This window comes from Mustela erminea, chromosome 4 (genome assembly GCF_009829155.1).
Source record: "Mustela erminea isolate mMusErm1 chromosome 4, mMusErm1.Pri, whole genome shotgun sequence".
NCBI lineage: Eukaryota > Metazoa > Chordata > Mammalia > Carnivora > Mustelidae > Mustela > Mustela erminea.
Window position 1 is genome coordinate 10,575,180 of NC_045617.1, and position 22,919 is coordinate 10,598,098.

The following is a 22,919-nucleotide window of genomic DNA, read 5'->3' on the forward strand; positions in this document are numbered from 1 at the left end:
TACACATAAAAAAGATGTATCTTTCTATATCAACACTTACTGAACACCAGATTTATGGACAATAGCCTGAGCCACTCCTCCACAGACTTGAGGTACTCTGGCTGGGCTCTTGTGGTTCTTGGTCCAAGTGGGCTAGCTGTACGTCATGCAAGTCCTTGAAAATTCTTTCCGTGGCATTCTACTGTCATAGGCAATATTTGTGAGCAGGTAGCAGGAGGCTGGTGGTCAGGGAGTGGGCAGGGAGATGTTCAGTCAAGGCCAGGAGGTCAGCTCCATGTTGGGGGATAGGGTACCCAGCACAGGTTGGTGTGCAGAAGCTGGAGGTGCCCCGTCAGGATTCTAAATTCTTCCTCTTTCCTCCTCCAGCCAGTTTTTTCGTTCTATCCAGGACGCTTCAGGTTTTAGAATACATAACTAAGCCTAAACAACTAAACACAAACTATTTGGGCCAATGGTGTTGTTTTTTTTTAAATTTTATAAAGAAGATTGTATTTATTTATTTGACAGAGAGAAACACAGCAAGAGAGGGAACACAAACAGGGGGAGTGGGAGTGGGAGAAGCAGGCTTCCCGCCGAGCAGGGAGCCCAATGCCAGGACCCTGAGATCATGATCTGAGCCAAAGGCAGACACTTAATGACTGAGCCACCCAGACAACCCCGACCTATGGTGTTTAAAGGAAAGAAAGAAGGAAGGACAAAGGACTATTCCAAATAACGAAGCATTACTTAGTAGGGGCTTTTATAAATATAAATTCTCAAAAGTGTCATTCTCAAAAAATAAATAAAATAAGTTAAAAAATTAAAAAGAGCAATTCTCAAAATTATAACCTTCCCGCCAGCTTGGTAACAATTTAAAAGTCTGACAACGTGCTGTGCTGGTGGAACTGAGGGGGGCGGGTGTTGGTGGGATAGACAGGAATTCTCATACTGCTAAGGTTAGCGCAAACCAGGAGTTCTTTTGGAGAGACTTAAGAATAATGGACAAAATCATCAATGAACTTACCCTTTGACCAGCCACCATATTTCTAAGCATCGATGCTATGGATACCTTGGTAAACGTACAGATGACATTCACCCAGAATCATGCCTTGTGTTGTTTGTAAGAGCAAACGATGAGAAACGACCCAAGTGTTCAGCACAAATAGGACCTTTGTTCAAAATAATTCCATACTTCTACACAGCACAGTACCCTGCAGCCATAAAAGAAGACAAAGATCTCCACCTTTGGGGTAGAGAAATCTGCAAGACATATTGTCAAGTTAAAACAAAAACAAAAACAAACCCCAAGATGTATATAGTGTACTATCTTTTGTATAACAGGCAGGGGGGGAGTAAGAATATGTATCCATAGTAGTTCATATTTGTGAAAAGAAACACTGAAAGGGTAACTATTTATAGGGGGTGGTTATCCGTAGGGGGCGGAGGAGGGCAGAGTGGAGAGGACAGTGAAAGCAAGAGTTCCTGTGTACACCTTTCCATAACGTTTTGATTTCTTTTATTCAAAAGGGTATGTTTAAAAATGAATAAAACCAGAGCTGAAAAAACTCCATTCATCTTCCCCAGCAGGTGTAGCTCCCTCTGGCTCAAGCACCAATCATCAGTTAATTGGGGTGGGGTGGGCGGGTAGATTTTGAGCTACTGGACAGGACATCAGTTCATTCTTTGCAGCTGTCCTCCAGGCGTAGGGTGGGCCTTGTAGCTGAGATCAGTCGGCATGCTTCCCACCACATGCTAACCACGTGCTTGTCTTGTCTTCCTGGGATTGGGTCTCAGCCATGGAATCCTGCCAATTATTCTATCTTTCTGAGTTGTGGGCTCCACAATGCTCCTACCACTAAAGCGGTTCTGTTTTTCCACCCTCCTTTAGCCCCGGAGTCTGGTCTCTCAACTCGTGGCTGACTGCTGTAGGCTTGGGACCCACTGACAACTGTATTCGATGCTACCTGCCTGCCCGTCTGGATTGTCAAATAGGAGTTTCCTTCTTATTGAACATTACGGAACAGCCCCTGACACCTGACACCCACCACCTACTGGAGGAACTATATAAATATTATATAGAAATATAGATATTATTAAATATATAGATATAGATACAGATATATATAATATATAAATATTATAAAGGAACTATAAAAACCTGAATGCTAATGTCTCTAGCTAGTCCACATCTTAGGGAAGGCCTGTGGCCCCTGGCCATGTCCTCTGGAGCCTGGGAGAAGCCCAAACTGTGGCACCTCTCATAATTTTCCAGGCTGAATTTGGTCCTGTAGCTTCTGCCCAAGTCAGCAGATGGGTCACATTCCAGGACTGGACTCTGCCAGGCTGTTCTAGTCCAGTGTAGTTAGGCCTTCCAGGAACACCTAAACTATGACACAGGAGCCCTTCCCTGCCTTCTCCCAGCTCAGGACTACCAATAATTTTGGAATGGGAAATGCTAGATTTACAAAGAAATCTTATTTAGAGTTTGTTAGACTTCATTATGTTTCATTCTTTTTTCCATTTCTTTCTTTCTTTCTTTTCTTTTATGAGAAAAACAAGAAAAAAATAAAAATAAAAAAATTCTAAAGTCTTAGGAAAGTTATAACATTTACAAAGGAGATATGTATATTCCACTGAAAGTCCATTTGGAACAATAGTCTTACACATTCTGTTACACTGGCAATCTTTTGTTCTATATAAAATATGTTTAATTTTTACATTTTAAAAGATTTCATTTTATTCATTTTATTTAATTTATTTATTTTTAAAAGATTTTATTTATTTGACAGAGAGGGAGAGAGAGAGCACAAGCAGGGGAGGCGCAGAGGGAGAGGAAGAAGCAAGCTCCCCGCTGAGCTGAGAGCCCAATGAGGGGCTTAATCCCAGGACCCTGAGATCATGACCTGAGTTGAAGGCAGACGCTTAACCAACTTATCACCACCCAGTGATATCCCGAAGATTTTATTTTTAAAATAATCTCTATACCCAATGCAGGGCTTGAACCCAAAACCCCGAGATCAAGAGTCACATGCTCTATCCACTAAGCCAGTCAGGCAACTTCAGAATCTGTTTTTTAATAAAATTTATTGTAAAGATTTTCTGAAGGAAACAGGGGCCCTGAGGGAAATGTTCAGATAATACACTAGGTGATTTTCTATGTGACATTATGAGAAATAATTTAGATTTTTTAAAAACACTCAAATTAAAAATATTTCAATATATCTATATTGGCAAATCATTTAGACAAAAACATTATTAAAGCCTAAATAATTTAGAATTAATAATCATTTGAATAGGTACAAAACTAAAAGTATTCCTCAAAAAAGAGAATCAAAAATCATCAGGCACGGACACCCCCCACACCTTGTGCCAGTCTCCCTCAAACACATGTACACACTCACACCCCAAGACACATCCCACATCCCAGATATACCCAGAAACAAACATGCACAAATATCATTAGGAAATGGAACCACAGACATTTCCAATGTTATCAGTACAACACTCTCGAGGATACCTGAACTTAATGTTAACTAGTAAATTCAAGCATCGAAGAGCTGGGATGGAGTGGAAAATGTCTTCCTATTCAGAAGCATAAAACAACTAATGTTTGTTTATTATGGAACACAGGGCCTTCCTTGATCGTGTTTATTGTTCCATTTATTGCATTTACTTGAAGAAATAAAACAGCATTAAAGATATTCAAGCTTTAGGAGCATCTGGTGGGTTTAGTCAGTGCAGCATAGGACTCTTGATCTTGGGGTTGTGAGTTTGAGACTCCCATTGCATTTAGTAATCACTTAAAAATAAAATCTTAAAAAAATATATTTAAGGGGTGCCTGGATGGCTCAGTTGGTTAAGCATCCGACTCTTGATTTTGGCTCTGGGCCAATGGGACTGAGTCCCACGTGGGACTGAGTGTTCAATGCAGAGTCTGCTTCAGATTTTCTCTCTCCCTCTTCCCCTCCCCCCACTCATACTCTCACTTCTGTCTAAATAAAATCTGGGAAAAAATTAAAAATATTCAAGTTTAGACTAATTTAAATTTGTTTTCCTCATTTGAGCTGAATTGGTGATACATTCTAAAGTTAAACCCAGAATAATTGTAGAACTTGGTGTGACTTCTCCACCTGCTTAACAAAGTTGAGAATAAAATAATTTTTGAACTATATGGTAATATGATACTCCAATCCAATTTTCATTTCAAAACTGAAATGACTTTATAATATTTTCAAATAATAAATGTGTTGCATAGTCATTGTATGAAGTCCAAGCAATAAAATTAAGGCTTTACTAGAAAATCAAAATCACCTATAATTCCACTCAATGGGGAATATTTATTTAACTATGGATGTCAGGGTACGTGGTGGCACAGTCAGTTAAGTGCCTGACACTTGGTTTCTGCTCCAGCTGTGATCTCAGTATCGTGAGACTGTGCCCAGTGCCAGGCTCCATGCTCAGTGCAGAGTCTGCTTAGGACTCTTTCTCCCTTTCCCTCTACCCCTCCACCCACCTATAAAATGAATAAAATCTTTTTTAAAAATGTGATGTAAATTTGTGTGTAAATCAAGACTTCTTCTACCACTGCTGGTTCTTGCAACATGAAAGGCTGATGTGGACACTCTCTTGCCTAAGTTATAATAAACAAAATAAATTACTGCCACACAGTAATTGTGTTTTTTGTTTGTCTGTTTTTTTAGTAATTGTGTTTTTAAAAGTAGATAATTGAGCCAAGAGGGAAGAAAAGAAAATTCTCTGGTAGCTGGAGTTATAAGGTCGGGCTGACGGAACAAGTACCTAGAGAATGGTGTTGTGGTATAAATCTCACATGGTCACAACAGACATGGCCTTGGGTCCACTCAAGATGAATATCTGGAATTGAGAGGGCCAATTAAGGAAAAGCTCTTGCAAAGTTGCTTAGTCCATAAAAATGACACTAACAAGAGCTCCAACAAGGAAAAAGGTCAAGGTATTTTGTAATATTCAAGGCTTTGGATCTGAAAGAAAAAGAAACATCTCTTCTGAGAAATTAAACCAAGCCTGAGTGTAGGATTGAATCATATAGTCGTCTTATAGCACAAGAATTCTCAGCTGACATAGTAACAAAAAGTTGGGCAAGAAAAAGTCAATTTGCTCAAGCCCATAAAAATGCTGGGACCCTTGCAGAACCCAAAATTAATCCACATATTGGGACAAATCCATAATCTAGGGTCCCTAGGACTCCACTGAAAGGATCATCACTGCTTAAGATGAGCTCATAATAAAAGATGAGCTCACAATAAAAAATTACAAACCATGTGAGGAAATGAGGATGAATCAAAAGACTCGATAAGCAACAAAATCACAGAACTATCAATACCGGAACACTGTGAAAGGGACAAGAAATGTTATTATGTTTAAAATGATTACAGAGGCAAAAGAAGGAATTGAAACAATAGTGAATGAAGGAATTGAAACAATGGAACAAGAGGACAATATGAAGAGAAAATAAGCAGATTTGAACCAAGATCACTTTTACTCTTGGAAATAAATGATTAATTCATTCAAATTAAAAACTAAATGAATAAATCATCATGTAAAATGGTCAACTGAAAAAACAGATCTGAATAAACCTCCTGTAATGCAACACAGAGGTAAAATGATGGAAATATAAGAGAATTTATGAGACATTGAAGACAGAATGAGAAGTTCTAACATATACTTCCAAGAGGCATTCCAGAAAGAAATTTGTAGAGACATTTGCAGAGATAATGGGAGAAGAAAAATACTGTTACAATTCACATGTTCTTTTATGTAGAAAACCTAAAATTGTTTTATGTAGAAAACCTAAAATTATCCACACAGAAATTATTAGCCCTGGTAAGAGTGTAGCAATATAGACATAAAACCAATACACATTTTTCTGGAAATGTGCATGTTTTCTTTTACATTTTCAATTTAATCAGCATAAAGTTAACGAAAAGCATCTCCTTATCCTTTTTACCTCTGGTATATCCAAACTTATGACACCTTTATCAGTTTAATGAAATTTATACGTGTCTTTTCTCTTTCTCTTAAATAGTCACACCAGAGTTTATCTCCTTTGTTAATTTTTTCAAAGAACAGTATTTTGGCTTCCTTGAGCCTCTCTATTACTTAATGTGATTTCTGTTTAATTAATCTATTATTTATATGATGGTTATTTAATTGGTTTCTGCTCTTTATAGTGTTTTTTATTCTACTTCCTCTGTATGGTGTTTTTTTAAATTATTCTTCTTTAACTTTCAAATGTGGAAACATAGCTATTTAATTTTCAACCTTTAAGTATTGAGGCTACATTTTTTTTCTCAGAGTACCATTTTCCTATATCTAACACTGTATCTTTTGTATAACAAGTGAGATGGGAGAAAAGACACATACATATAAAAACAAACACTGATAAGATACAGAAGATAATTAGGGACGCCTGGGTGGCTCAGTTGGTTGGACAACTGCTTTCGGCTCAGGTCATGATCCCGGAGTCCGGGGATCGAGTCCCGCATCAGGCTCCCGGCTCCACGGGGAGTCTGCTTCTCCCTCTGACCTTCTCCTCGCTCATGCTCTCTCTCACTGTCTCTCTCTCAAATAAATAAATAAAATCTTTAAAAAAAAAGATACATAAGATAATTAGAACTTATACCCCTTCATCATATCATATACAAAATCAACACTAGATGAACTAATGAACTATATATAAAATATAAAACTATAAATATGGGAGAATACTTTTATGATCTCAGGGATACAAACATTTTCCTATACAAGAAATAAAACCTGAAAACCACAGAGAAAAAATTAACAAATTTGGCTACATTAAAAATAACAATATCTATTTTATCAAAAGCCACCATAATGAGAATGAAGTGACCAGCCACAGACTGGAAAGAGATGTGTCAAATATATATATATATATATATATATATATATAAAATATAAAAAATATTATATATATATAAAATATAATATATATATATTTATATATAAATATATATAAATATAAATATATAAATATATATTTATATATATGTGTCAAATATATATATATAAATATAAAAAATATTATATATATATAAAAAATATAAAAATATATATATATAAATATATATATATTTATATTTATATATATATATAAAAATATATATATATTTTTTTTTTAAAAGATTTTCTTTACTTATTTGATAGAGAGAGAGTGAGAGAGAGAAAACATGAGAGGGGAGAAAGTCAAGCTCCCCATGGAACTGGGAGCCAGATGTGGGACTTGATCCCAGGACTCCAGGGTCATGACCTGACCTGAAGGCAGTCACCTAACCAACTGAGCCACCCAGGCGCACTCAAATATATTTTTATATACAAACATACTCGCTAAATATATAACTGTCAAGCGATTTACATATCCAGAATATGTAAAAAATTCTTATAAATCAGTAAGCAAATAACAAAAAAAAAAATTTTTTAAAGACCAAAGGAATTACACAAGCATTTTATTAAAAAAAAAAATGGCCAATAAACATATAAAATGTCCCTCAGTCTCATTAACAATCAGAAAAACATGAATTAATTCTATTATGAAGAACTATTAATATCCATAAAACTGGCAAATACTCAAGTTTAGAACTATCAGGCATCTGGCAGTGACGTGTGGCAAGGCAATTTGTCACATAGTACAGACGGGAAGGTAAATTAGTACAGTCATTTTGGAAACCAAGTTTGCTTTATGGAGATGTCCATATCCAACACCTAGCAATTCCACTCTTAAGTATAAACTCCAGAGAAACTATTGATTTCCAGGAGGCATTTATGAAAATGCTTAAGGTAGCATTATGCCTACTAGTAAAAAACTAGAAATAAGCCAATGTCCATTAACAGTAAAATGGGTAAAAGGTGGGTGATGGAATACAATACAGTAATGATTAGGAATAAATTATAGCTATACTCAACAACATAGTAGGATCCCAGGAATATAATTTTGAGTGGAAAAAACAAATTGAAAAGTATATACACCTTTAGCTCATTGATATAAAAGTTTTAAAACATGTGTAACAATATGCTTTTCTGGTGAAACTACAAAGAAAAAAAGAAATGATAAATCTTAAATTGAGGATAATAGTGGTCTCTGACAGGAGAGGAAATAAGTAGGGTCATTAACAGACATTCATGGGAAGAATTATTAAAAGATGTACTTGAGCCAGAAGGAAAATGAACCCAGAAAAAAAAAAAAGTGAGAAACATGGAGGAGAGGTAAGCAAAGAAACTGGCAAACCCTCTTATAAAACTAAACACACAGACGGGGGCACCTTGGTGGCTCTGTTGGTTAAGTGTCTGATTCCTGATTTTTGTTCAGGTCATGATCCCAGGGTCATGAGATCGAGCCTGGCCTCAGGCTCCAAACTGGATGTGGAGCCTGCTTAAGATTCTCTCTCTCACTCTCTCTTGCAAAAAAAAGAGGAGTCTCTCTTCCTCTTTTCTGCCCCACCCCCCACTAAAAAAAAATTAAATTAAAAAGAAAAACAGAGGTGGGTCTATATACTTTTTTTTAAAGATTTTATTTATTTATTCGACAGATCACAAGTAGACAGAGAGGCAGGCAGAGAGAGAGAGAGGAGAGAGGGAAGCAGGCTCCCCGCTGAGCAGAGAGCCTGATGTGGGACTCAATCCCAGGATCCTGAGATCATGACCTGAGCCGAAGGCAGTGGCTTAACCCACTGAGCCACCCAGGCAGATCTATATTTTGTGGGACCTAAAGCTTGCTTAATTTGGGGAACCCATTTTAAGAAATGAATATTAAAGGATCAATAGAAAATTAGGTACAAAAGTTTACATTTCCAGGACACCCGGCTGGCTGGGTCAGTGGAGGATCCGGCTCTTGATTTTGGGATTATGAATTCCAGCCCCACACTGGATGTAGAGATTACTTAAAATATTTTTTTAAAAAGGCCACATTTCCTTAGAATGAGAACAGAAATCACAACAAATAAAGGGGAGGCAAAGCATAAAGCAGACTCGTGGTTATAGACAACAAACTGAAGGTTGTTGAAGGTGGGTGGGGAGGGGCTAAATGTATAAATGTGTATATAAGTGATGAATCAACTAAATTCTACATCTGAAACTAAAATTATGCTGCATCTTAATATTATACTGCATGTTAACTAACTGGAATTTAAATAAAAACTTGAAACTAAAAAATAAGTTTAAAAAATTGCAGCTAAATGCTACAAAAACTCAAAAAATGCAGGAATGTAATTCAACCTTTACTTATTTAATTAGATTATTATTTATTTTTATTATAATTTCACCTCCTCGATAATACATTTCATTCCCTACCATTGTCAACTGCATACCCTTTTCTCATCTCCTAAGGCAATAATGACTTTTAAATATAAACTTTATATATAAAGAGGTAGAAAGACACATATAAAGAGGTAGGAAGACATATTAATCTTTTTTTTTTTCCTTTAAAGTTTTTATTTGTTTGTTTGACAGAGAGAGACACAGCGGGAGAAGGAACACAAGCAGGGGGAGTAGGAGAGGAAGAGGCAGGGAGCCCGAGGTGGGGCTCGATCCCAGAACCGCAGGATCATGATCTGAGCTGAAGGCAGATGCTTAACCAGCAGAGCTTAATGGAGCTTAACTTTATGACTGAGCCACCCAGACACCCCGACACATTGCTCTTCTAACACAGTTGGTCAAAACTTGTTCTTTTTTTTAAAAAACAGTCACAGTTTAGAAAACTTTATTTTAGCTTCACATGCATTGCTGGTAGTGGAGGGAGGCGTGGGATAACTCCAGCCCGTGGATCTCCCTGTCACAGCAAGCTCTTCAGGTCGGCTGGCTTTCACCGCACCCAGGACCCCTCCCACCCCTACCTTGCCAGGGCGGTTCTCAGCGGCGGGCTGTGCCAAGTCACATGACCCTTGAGCTGACATGGGCAGAGCCTCAGTCCCAGTCTTCCACCTCCGAAGGAGCTGATGCTCCAGGGAACCCACAGAAGGCGGACTCTTGTCCAACGCCCCACTAGCGACTCTTGTCCAACGCCCACCCCCTTCTCCTGCTGCTCCAAGACTACCCCAGGATGAGAAAAAGGACCTCCAGCCAGCAGGAGTCGGTTCCTCCACTATCTTGGGGTGCCACTTCTTCCTGGTATCAGAGTAGGGAGGAGGGTTCATCAAGTTAAGGGGCTGCAGCTGAAATTTAGCTTCAGGGTAAAGCAGCAGGTAGCAGGAACCACGGAAAATATTAATAACAAGAACAGCAGTAATAGTCATGATCCATAGAGGAACTATTACTTCCCATTCATATATCCATTGAAAGGAGAAGTTCTCTAATCTACACAAGTGATAATAGAAGAACACTCATAACTCCTCTCTGCTTCCTTAACCACTACACCCATAGGCAGGAAAATGGGAAAGTTTGGGAGGCACACCTCACCATGCTGGGCTCAGCCCTGCTATGCTCTCTCCTTTCGGGTCTGCTGCCTCCACCAAAGGAACATTCTGGTCCGCCTGGATCCAGGTGGTGAATAATCCACCTTATTAGGGAGACCTGCTGCTGTCTCGCTGTGCCTTTGGGGGCTAAGTCCATCTAGTTCAGGAATTAAGTATCAGCAAGCCCATCTGGCCACAGATGTAAAATCACTTTCTCCAATCAGCTTTATCTGAAATAAAACTAATATTGCATTTTGATCTCCCACCTCTAATTCCTGCCTTTCTTCCCCTCTTTCTCCATATTGGTTCTGAATTTCAGAGAGGAAGAGAAGCACTACATACCAGATACCCTAGAACCCTAATAATAAAGATTAATTTGGGGACACTTTTAAAAACAGATGAAGCTAATAAACTAGACAACAATAACACGGGACAGAGCTATTGAGTAAATGCAATGTCTCTTAACTCAAATGCAGCATATACTCAAAATTTAAGGGTAACATCTAATAGAAATAGAATATACATCTTCCAGGACGCTGAAGAAGGAAAAAGGGAAGAAAATCAATCCAATCGGAATCAGAAAAACCCAAATAACAAGGAAAAAAATGGTAAATAGAACACATAGTTGGTAGAAATAAATCCAATGATCAGCAATCCTAATGGAAGTAAACACTGAATTCAGCTGTTAAAAAGCAGAAATTAGGGGCGCCTGGGTGGCTCAGTGGGTTAAGCCTCTGCCTTCAGCTCGGATCATGATCCCAGGGTCCTGGGATAGAGCCCCATGTCGGGCTCTCTCTCGGCAGGAGCCTGCTTCCTCCTCTCTCTCTGCCTGCCTCTCTGCCTACTTGTCATCTCTCTCCCTCTGTCAAATAAATAAATAAAATCTTAAAAAAAAAAAAAAGCAGAAATTACCTGAACTGAAATACACACTCTATATGTATACCCTTTGCAAGCATAAAAGACAACAAGGCTCAAAATTTGAAGTAAAATTATGGAAAAAAAATACCAAATACTAAACAAATGAAGGCAGAAAACAATACTAATCAGATGAAATAGAATTTAAGACAATGAGGGCGCTGGCTTGTTCAGTCGGTAGAGCATGTGACTCTCGATCTCAGTTTTAAGTTTGAGCCCCACACTGGGTGTAGAGATTATTTACATTCCTTATTATTATTATTATTTAGAAATAAAATCTTCAATAAAAAAGAATTTAAGGCAATAATATTAGGTATTAAAAGGGGCTACCATTGGGGTGCCTGGCTGGCTCAGTTCATAGAGCAAGGGACTCTTGATCTGGGGGTCGTGAGTTCAAGTCCCACGCTGGACATGGAGGCTACTTAAAAAAGGGGGGGTTATCATTTAACAATAAAAATAACAATTACCAAAAAATTATAATAATCCTGACTTGCATGCACCCAAAAATATAGTCTTAAATATATATAAAGGTAAGTAATGATACATATACTAAAGGAATTATTAAATCCCCCCATCATGGTAGGTATTTTTTTAAAAAGATTTTATTTATTTATTTGAGAGAGAGAGAGAGACAGCATAGGCAGGGGAAGGGGGAGAGAGGCAGGGAGCCTGACCCAGGGCTTGATGCCAGGACCCCGAGATCATGACCTGATTATGGTTGGTATTTTTAACACATCTCTCAGGAACTGATACAGAAAGCTTACAAATAATTAGGAAATATAAAGTATCTCAAACAACACAATTAATAAGCTTGCTCTAACAAACATATACAGAATCCTGCCCCCAATAATTAGGAAAAACAGAAAGTTACTAGAGAGTGACACACTCCAGTCACAACAAATACCAAAGAATTCATTTCATACACAGCACATTTCATATCACAATGCAATATCGTCAGAAATTTAAAAACCAACAAAGGAATTTAGAAATTTTATTGCTTTAAAAACTAAAAAGCAGGGCGCCTGGGTGGCTCAGTGGGTTAAGCCACTGCCTTCGGCTCAGGTCATGATCCCAGGGTCCTGGGATCGAGCCCCGCATCGGGTTCTCTGCTCAGCAGGAAGCCTGCTTCCTCCTCTCTCTCTGCCTGCCTCTCTGCCTGCTTTCATCTCTCTCTGTCAAATAAATAAATAAATAAATCTTAAAAAAAAAAAAACTAAAAAGCATTTTAAGATAGATTGATCGATCAATTGACAGATAAAATATATGAAAGGACAACTAGACACATAGAGAAGAGATGATAGGACCATACCATAAAAACATTGAATACTACATTATTTGATAATACATTGGGTATCCCTTTCCATGTTGATAACTATAGATCCATACCATCATTTTAACAATGACATAGTACTTTGCTGTCTGAATGAACCATAACATGTTTGTTGTGGAACCATTTATGAGTCAACCTCTTGGTTATGTGGCAGAGACGGCAGTTTGTTCCCAAGACCCCTTCTTCTCTTCTTCCCTCATAACAAGACTCCTAGTTCTTACCTGGCAGGTGCTGTCTAGAATAAAGCCTTATTTCCCAGGTTGCTTTGCTGGTGGGTGTGGCCGTGTGACCAAACGAAAGTATCATGTTCAACTTTCAGGATGTATCCTTAGAAAGAACTGTGCCCTTCTTCCTTCCTATTTTCCTCATGTTATCTTTATACCCTACTTCCTGTGTGTATGGATGAAATATTTGGAGATCAATTAGCCATCTTGGACTACAAGGTAGAATCCTCATGTTTACAAGATTGTAGACGCAAGATAGAATGAACCTGTGTCACTGTTAATCATGGAGTTGCAATATGGCTTGCTTATCTCAACATTTGCATGCAAGAAAATAAATATCTACCTTATTTAAGCTTTATTATTTGGGATTTCCCTGAATAACGTGTTTTCCCAAATATTTTGCTGTAATGATCAGCTCCTATAAGCATTCCTTTGTGCCTGTATTTTCCTATTTCTTGTAATGGAATGGATAAGTCATGGGCTATATCCTTGTATCTATTTTTTAAAAGATTTTATTTATTCATTTGAGAGAGAGCAGCAAGTAGACCCCCTCCTGAGCATGGAGCCAGACGTGGGGCTTGATCTCACCCTGAGATCATGACCTGAGCCTAAATCAAGAGTTGGATGCTTAACTGGGTGAGCCAACCAGGCGCCCCTGGGATATATCCTATTGAAGGTTTTTCAGATGTATTGCCAAATTTCACTAATATTCACTTTGTCAATCATATGGGCCAAAAATATGATTGTACTTTTTAGATTACTGAAATGGTTAGACATTTTTAAAAAACTCTTTGTCATTTGTGTTTATTCTATGTTGCTTTTGTAAGTTCCTTAACCATTTTTCTATCTAAGCATTCTTTTTCTTATGGATTATAGAAGACTATATATTGAATATTTAACCCTTTGTCTGTCTTACTTATTATAAATATTTTCATCAGTCAGTTCATTGTTGTTAAACACTGATTGTGGTATTTTTATGTGGAATTTTTTAAGAGGATTTTTTTATTTGATAGAGAGAGCACAAGTAAGCAGAGTGGCAGATAGAGGGAGAAAGAGAGAAGCAGGCTCTGTGCTGAGCAGGGAGCCCAATGCAGGGATCCTGGGATCACAACCTGAGCTAAAAGGCAGCCACTTAACCAACTGAGTCAACCAGGTGCCCCTTTATGTGCAATTTTAAAAGTTTATCAGGATTTAGCTTTCGGTCTTTGGTATCATTTTTAGAAAGTTGTCTCTTTTTATAGACTGTAGGAATATTTGCCTATGATACCCATAATACTTGTATGTGTTGTTTTATTTTTATTTGACTTATTTAGAAATTATTAACCCATCTGGCATTGATTTTATTATATTGTAGGGATATAAATTTTTATTTTCCCAAGTGATTAATCAAACCTTTCACCTTTTATTAAATCAGTCATCCTTTATCCCCCGATACAAAATGCCGTTTCTAGGAAAAACAAAATTCTCTTTACATATGAGGATCACTCATGAACTTTCAGTTCTGTTCTATTAATCTATATATCTATTTCTTTATCAGTGCCATAACTTAATCTAGCTTTTAAATATTTGTGTAATAGTTGATATGGTATCTCCTTCCTAATAAATCTTTTAAAACTTCTCAAAATGAACTTTATGCCTTTTTTTTTACATTCTGACAAAACAACAAAAGACAAATTCTACTAAATTGGAACTTACATTTTAATTTCATCATAGTTTTAGACTGATCTGCAATCATTTGACCCATTTTCATGACTGACTCATCAATATGATATTGATATGACACCAATATGATATTTTTTATATTCAAATGAAGTCGCTTTGCTCTTCTCCTGAGATGTTACTGGACCCTGGAAATTAACTAGCTCACGAAGCCTCTCGTGTGAGAGTAGGGAAGTCGTAAAAGCAGCCTTTGCCTCCAGTGTGCTAATATTCCACTAAAGGTCATTAAGATTGCATTGAATTGACGCGAAATCATGTCAAATAGAAATAAAACTCTCCATAACTTTATGATTCTAAATACACCACCCGGTACTTAGATCTCGCAAAGCTGGCTGGAATGACAAATGACAGTCAGAGCAGAGTGGGATGGATCTGGAACGGTAAAGCACGGGGTAAACAGCATTGCAGATGGCAGCAGTAGCATTTGGATGGAGCAAGGCAAATTATGAGGTGGATTCCCATGTGTTCTAGGCTAGCAAAGATAATATGAATGCACAATAATTTTTAAAAAGGGAAATTAGGGAGAAGGAACCAACTGTTAGAAAACCTTTCAACATGGATCAGTAATATGGATTTCACAAGAGCAAAATTTTGACTTACAGTTTCTGAAAATGGGAGTGAAAAACCAAAACGGTGCTTAAGAAACATCATTCTTGCTCCAATAAGCTCATAAGTGTAGAGTGAGAAGGTGATTGATTAATAGACTGTGAAGGAAAGGAGCACAACAGTTTATTTTGGAATGTAATTTATTTACTCGATAATTTCTGCCTAGCACTGTGTTAGCACTAAAATGACTTTGTTTGCGCCCCAACATCTACTTTTACAAGGCCCTCATGACGGATGTCTAATAATACCACTTACGAAGAGGGAGACATTCCCCAGGTACTTCTGTACTTTGCTCAACAGAAATTTAACTGCCCAAGTGGATGTGTGATTGATGTTATTCAATGATTAATGCAGCAAACTCCCTACTTTCTCCTGTGCAGCAGAAATCTCCATTTAACCCCTTGGGATATGTAAGTGCCTCATTTCTTAAGAAACTACAGGGAGATTAGGGAGAAGGGAAGGCTTTGCAAAGCAATTAGGACGAGGACAGTTGAATCCATCCTCCCCCTTATTGGAAAGCAGCTCTGACCAAGGTGCCGCTTCTTAAAATAAACTTTATCTCCAAAGGAGTTTGCAAGAAAATTTGAAGAAATATAAGAGGGATAAATCAAACAGCCTTTAGGACAACTTCTGGGTTTTTTTAAATTTGTTTTTGTTTTCGTTTTTCTTTCAGGGCCTTGAGTTCAACAGCAGAAAATCTCCCTGAAATAAGCATTTCTAAGTGCATCAGAGATACTTTCCAGTCTGCAAAAGCCACTTTCTTGTAGCATGAATATTTTATTTTTTTCTCATCATGTAACTGACATCTACATGATGCAAAGCAAAATACTTTCGGTTCTTGTTGTTGCTGCTGTTCACAACTGGAAGAGTTCTCTGGAGTTGGATCCATCCTACAAAAGAGAGCTTTGAAAGAGGTACTTCTTGTGCCTTTAATTCCTCTTCACTTTCCCTTTGTCTTAATTAACAGCAGTTGACATAAGACAGTATGAGAAAAGATGAAAAAGTGCTGCATGTTAAATATGGGCTGCTTTGGAGGGTTTTGTTTTGGAAATGCACATTTAACTGTTGTTTTCATTTTTTATTTTTTTTCAAATATTTAATTAATTTATTTATTTGACAGAGAGAGAGAGAACTCACTAGTAGGCAGAGAGGCAGGCAGAGAGAGAGGAGGAAGCAGGCTCCCTGCTGAGCAGAGAGCCCGATGTGGGCCTCGATGTCAGGACTCTGAGATCACAACCTGAGCCGAAGGCAGAGGCTTAACCCACTGAGCCACCCAGGCACCCTACCTGTTGTTTTTAAAGCCCAGTTCCCTCTCAGACCTGGTGTGCCCACCCATGTCCCTAAGCATTCTTCTTTGGACCTCAGGGGCACCTTTCATCTCCTTGTCAACTATTACGGAAGAGTCTCCCCACTAGGGATGACACGGGGGAGAAAAGGGAAGCAGGGACTGAGGATACCCCTAATCCTATTCCTGTTCTTGGAAAAGGCCCATCTGTTGTGGTTCCCAGAAGATTTAGGAATATTGAAACAAAATATTTAATTAAAGTAAAAATTATTTTCTCCATTAACTATACATTTTTATATAAATAATAAATGTTCGTGGCCACAACCGATCAAACAAAAGAATAAACAAAACAGAGCAAAAACAAAACTAAAAAGAAAGAAAGAGAGCAAAGAAATGGCGTGGGACAGAGTAATATACTAATGAAAAGTTCTATTCTTCCACTTCCTGTGGTTTTTCCAGAGCATAGACATAAAATATTTATTTTAGACAAATGGGATTATATTATATATGTTCTCTAACTTTTTTTTTTTCACAAAACAGTTTATTTCAGACTTCTTTCTAGTAGCATATGTAACTCCTTCCTTCCTATGAACATCTGCTGGCAAGCATGTACCAAAGAGCCAGATTCTTATGGATTCTTATGGACAGGTCTTCAGCGGATTTTGGCTATGTACAAATGATATGACAATGATTTTTCTTCTCTTACAGATTTTATTTGTTTGTCAGAGAGAGAGAGAGAGAGAGTGAGATCAAGCAGGGGGAGTGGCAGAGGGAGAAGCAAGCTCTTCCCTGAGCAAGACACGGGACTCAATCCCAGGACCCCGGGATCATGACCTGGGCAGCCACCCAGCCGGCTAAGTCACCCAAGCGCCCCGACAATGATTATTCTTGTTCACATGTGTAAGAAACTATAAATATCTCAATGGAATTGGAAGATCAAAAGATGTGTAATTTACATTTAAAAGTAAAATTTACATGTTAACATTTAATACATCCTGCCAAATCACTCTTGAAAAAGGTTGTATCAATTTACACTCCTACTGATGGTACCTGAGACTGCAGATGTCTCATGCCTAAAACAAATATTTTCATCCCTGGCAATATGAAAGAAAAGAAAAGAATTCACTTCTCAGTTTTAGAAATTTCCATTTCTTCAATTAAAACTGAGCTTGAACTTTGTATATATTTATCAATCAGTGTTTTCACTGCAAATAAACCATTCATTGTTTTCCAATGGACTTGTTTACCTTTGTATTGATATGTAAGAACATTTAACTTAAGGAAATTAACACCTTGTCATGTGTATTAAAATGGATTTCCAAGACTGTGTAATAAACATTCTACATTAAAAGGATATTCCAAGTTTTACAAGCAGACCCCTTATCCAGGGCAAATTTGATTTAAAATCATTTCTATTTAACTCTCTCGCTAGGGAAACTGGATTTAATCATTTTTTCCAAAGAAAGTGCATTCTCCTATTTGATTTAATCTTAAAATAGTTGTTTGATATAACTTTAATATAATCATTACCTCAAATATAGATTTATGTCTCAGAAAGAAGCAAAAATTAGGAAAGAACAATGAAAAATCAAAGAATGATAACCATCTTCATACCTCATTGAAATATTTTTCTCTTTTTTTTAAGATTTACTTATTTATTTTAGAGAGAGAGAGAGAGCACAAACAGGAGGGGCAGGGAGAGGGAGACTCTCAAGCAGATTCCACGCTGAGTGGGGAGCCTAACTTGGGGCTCGATCCCACTACCCCGAGATCAGGACCTAAGCTCCTAAGCTGAAACCAAGAGTCAGACAGACACTTAACCACTCTACCACCCAGGCACCCCTCATGAAATCTTTAGAATAAAAGAAATTAAGGATATAATGCATAGAATATTCATGAGGAACTGTCCTTAATTACTTCACCAAATTTTTTTCTTTATCTTTCTACTGCAATTCTCTCTTTGGAGGTATTCCAGACTCCCTCTCTTTATCCATGTCTCCTACCTTTCCAAAATTATCACACGTATCCTCGGGAATTTCATATTTTTTTGAAGGAAATAATGCTTGACTTAAAAGTTTATCACTGTTAGATTCCATACACAACTTTATCGGAACGTCATTGTCCAAGACTCAGATCACCAGGCAGGCAGTCCATCAGCTGTTTCTACCTTACTTGACTTAACTAATACTCTGATCAGAGTGTTATCTCTGGGAATTTGGGCATAATGATGCTGCATGAAGTAGTCCAAATACTAAAGGTTAGGGACTGGGTGGCTCAGGGTTAAGTGTCTGCCTTCAGTTGAGATCATGATCCTAGGGTCCTGGGATCAAGCCCCACATCGGGCTCCCTGCACAGCAGGGAGCCTGTGTCTCCCTCTCTCTCTGCCTCTGCTGCTCCCTCTGCTTGTGCTCTCTCCCTCTCTGTCCAATAAACAAATAAAATTTTAAAAAAATACCGAAGGCTAATTTATGTAAAATGAAATTAATTTTTCTCAGTTTCTGAGAATCTTATCATTCTACGATTTAACCCCTAAAATTCTATGAACTTATGACTCTAGGATTTTATATGGAGATAACTATCAACCTATGTGTGCAAACCACCGTTTCAAGTTCCAAGTGGTTTTTAATACTCGTTTGTTTTTCAGTCATCTGACTGACTTTAAGAAATAAATTATTCCTTGGATGAAAGAGTCTATCGAATTGCAAGCAACATAATGAACTGACTAAATTAAAATCAGACAAAATTAAAGGGAGGTAGAGAAAATAACAAGCTGGAGGCTAACAGTTTTTGTTTATTTTTAAATGCAATGAAGCGAGGGTTATTGAAAACATTTCATTGAATACTTTTATTTATCATACACGATATTATTGTTATCTTACTAATATTTATTTTTCTCTTTTTTTGTTTTGTTTTTGTTTCTGTTTGGGCAAGGGATACCAGTGTATTTTGTTTTTATTTTGTCTAAGCAAAGGGAAAAAGAAAGGACATATCAGAAGACAAGCAGACTTTCAGCCCACAGATTATCTGGATGTGGTAACATATACGGACCTTCCCATTCATTCCACCAATATTTACTGAACACCTACTGAGATGAAGTTGAGTAGGAACTGAATTAAAAGCATTTGAAATCAGAGTCAAGGGCTGTGTGAACCTTTTTAAAGCCTCAGGTATTCACTGAGCTGAGAACCTGCTCAGAAATCCCAAGTCAGTCTACCCCAAAATAAATTCAAATTTTAGTTATGGTAATAAGAGTTGTAGAACTAGAACTAAATTGTTGTTCGATGACTGCATTTCTTTAAAAATTCCTTTATATTACATTTTCACGTGTTCATAAGACAAAGGTGGTTTGGGGGGTGGAATGTCAGTACTGCTCATTTAATAAAGCTTTTACTTTCATATGTAACAGAATTATTATTGATTGTCACCCTTGTTGCTCTCCGAGGATAAATTCTTGTAGCTGGAGGGCTGCCAGTTCACTGCATGCTGGCATGAGCTAGGGGCTTGGTGACTGAGTTACCCAACTGGGGCTTGGTGACTGAATTACCCAACTCAACAGGCAAGGTGGGTGGCAAACAGGAGGACTTGAGGAAAAATCCCTCAGGAGTATCGAGTGAGTCTCCCGCTGAGACAGTGTTGCAGAGCGTATCCTTATAGGTCACTTTGGATCACTGGGGATCTGGGGGCAGGGGTGGGGTCAGAGATGTTCGACGAGGTGAGGGGTACAGCTTTGCATAGTGTGGGGCACAACTTTTTATGATGCCACCTCGGATCTTCTTTAAGGACTGAGGACTGATTGTATTTCTTGTGGAAGCCAGTGAATAGAAAAGATGAGCTCAAGATCGGTTCCAGGTAAAAACAACGCAATACAGATGAAGAGGAGAGGAGGTATCTCAGTAACATACACTGAAAATTAAAAATAAAAAACCCGGGAGAATTATATGTCAAATGCTTTGCCATTTGGTTGTGCCGGGGATTGCTACTGCGCCCATGGGACACTGCTCAAGGCACAGTGGCCTGCCTCTCTAGAATAGCAATCAGAATTTTCTACAAACACATTCAGGGATTGAATCTTTCCAAAGCAGACCTCTATGGGTGGCTTATTAAAAGAAATTACACACACATAATCCTCCACAGAATTTTAAGTCTTGAGGGAGCCCAAAGCCAAATGATCGTGTTTTTTAAGTTGATTGAGAATTTTTTTCTTTTGCAAAACACATAATGAATTCTTAAAAGTCTACTTAATTTTTTAAAGGAAAAAAAAAAACCCAAGTGTTTCTATGCAGTCCCTCCTCCATTATCAGATATTTCAGGGATATTCACGCTGTTCTCTTCTCAATTATCTAGACAGCAAATCTCTTTGAACGGGTGTCTGGTCCTAATACAGGGACTTTAAGCTCCTCAGTCCTTAATGTCAGGAACTTTCCTCAACAGGGCTGTGCTCACTGGGAATGCCCAAGTCTCTACAGGCTTCAAGGAAAAGCAACCTCAGTTGGTAAGAAATTTCTGATCCCAGAAGCGCTTGTTGGTTCGCAGATTGGTAATGTTTTACCATTTGCATGCTAGTCCAGGATGTTAGAAATGCCTCCCTGATTTCTATCATGAAGGGGGAAGAAATTAGATGATGACAGAATGTATAGGAAAGCTCTTTATAAGGCAGCAACAAAATATAGTTCTCTAGTTTCAAAGGCAGACAAAGTGAACAAAACCATTTCTGAAAGAGCCACGAGGCAAAGGAAAAGTACTTGCTTATGAAACTGGAATTATTAATAATGAGGTACAGCAATACACCAAATACCATAAAGATTCATTTTCTTGTATATACTGAGGTGCTGATTTTTTTTTTTTTTTTGAGAGAGAGAAAGTGAGGGTGTGCACACACATATCCATGAGCAGTGGGGGAAGGGCAAAGGGAGGGAGGGAATCTTGAGCAGGTTTCATGGTCAGTGTGAAGCCTGACACGGGGCTCATGACCCTGAGATCGTAACCTAAGCTGAAATCAAGAGTGGAATGCTCAACCTACTGAGCCATCCAGGAGCACCATAATTTTAAAAGGCTCAACTGGGCTTACATGATCTTTTAAAAGACTCCATTTCTTTTTGAATATTGCCTGTCTCCCATATGCCCCTCTCTCCCTGCATCTCCCTGAGACATAGCAGGTGCCCAATGGACCTTCTCCTTCTGTCTTCCCACCCTGAACCATTCTTTCATCTCCTCCACCCCTTTCTCTCTTTCTGTACTTCATTCAAGGTGGTTTCCTCAACTATATCTTCCACTGCGCTAATTTTCTCTTCTGATGTGTCTAATATGGTAATTTAACTTGTTCAGTGAAATTGTAATGACTGCAATTTCCATTGTCAGACTTTCCATTTCTTTCCAAATCTGCCTATTCTTTATTTCCATGGCACTCTGTTGTTTTGTTGCATGTTCAATGTTTTTTAAAGATCTGTTTGCTCATTCTATTTGTTTTTTAGTGTCTGATTTTGTCATCTGCAGTTGTTTTGGAGCTGATTTTTGCCTCTGATAACTCTACCATAAAGTAGCATTCCTTATGTAATTTGTAACATTTTGTTGTGGTGGTTATGAATTCATCTTCCATGGGTTTGGTTGCTTTTCCGAGAGAGGTTTCTGTTAAGGACTAAACCATGTCCTCCTCCCCAAATTCAAATATGCTATAGTCTTAAACCCCAATGTGACAGTATTTAGACATATGACCTTTAAGGAGGTGATTTTTTTTTAACATCTTTTAGAATTATCTGTAAAATCAACATGGGGCTTGAACTCAAACACTAAGATCAAGAGTTGCATGCTCTACCAATTGAGCCAGGGTGCCCCTTAAAGAGGTGATTAATATTAAATAAGGTCATAAGAGTAATTTGATATGACTAATGATGTCCTTATAAGATGTGGAAGAGATACAGGGGAGCCTGGGTGGCTCAGTCAGTTAAGAATCCAACTCTTGATTTGGCTCAGGTCATGATCTCAGGGTCTTTAGATCAAGCCCTGCTTAAGACTCCCTCTCCCCCATTCCCTCTGCCTTCCTCTTAAAAAAAAAAATGCAAGACACACCAAGGATGTGCACACACAGAGGAAAGGCCATGTGAGAACACAGCAGGAAGCAGCTGTCTGCAAGCCACGCAGAGAGGCCTCAGGAGAAAGCAAACCTGCTAACATCTTGATCTCGGACTTCCAGCCTTATTCTGGTGCTTACGACACCCAGCCTGCGGCATTTTGTTCTGGTAGCCCTAGCAGACTAGCCAGCTTCTGACCCAGAAGCTGTGAAAGTAACCTCACAGAATGCTCGGCTTCTGTCAGATTTCTGCAGGTTTCAAGGCTCTGGATGTACTTTTATGTTAATTTACTGGCTTAGAGAGTGCATACCAAGAAATGGACTTACAGCTAGCTTCCCAGGCATATAGTATAAA

General features: G+C 38.1%; 1 long non-coding RNA gene across 2 annotated transcripts in view; it reads right to left on the reverse strand.

Moving 5' to 3' along the window:
* The window catches only part of LOC116588023, a 45,108-nt gene that overhangs the window by 7,058 nt on the left and 15,131 nt on the right, over positions 1–22,919 (reverse strand). Inside the window, exon 4 of one of the 2 annotated variants that reach the window (XR_004284743.1) lies at positions 15,857–16,102. The exons of the other annotated variant lie outside the window; for it this stretch is intronic. This is a non-coding gene — a long non-coding RNA (uncharacterized LOC116588023). Of the gene's footprint in view, positions 1–15,856; positions 16,103–22,919 lie in introns of those variants that run through there. 2 annotated transcript variants of the gene reach the window in all.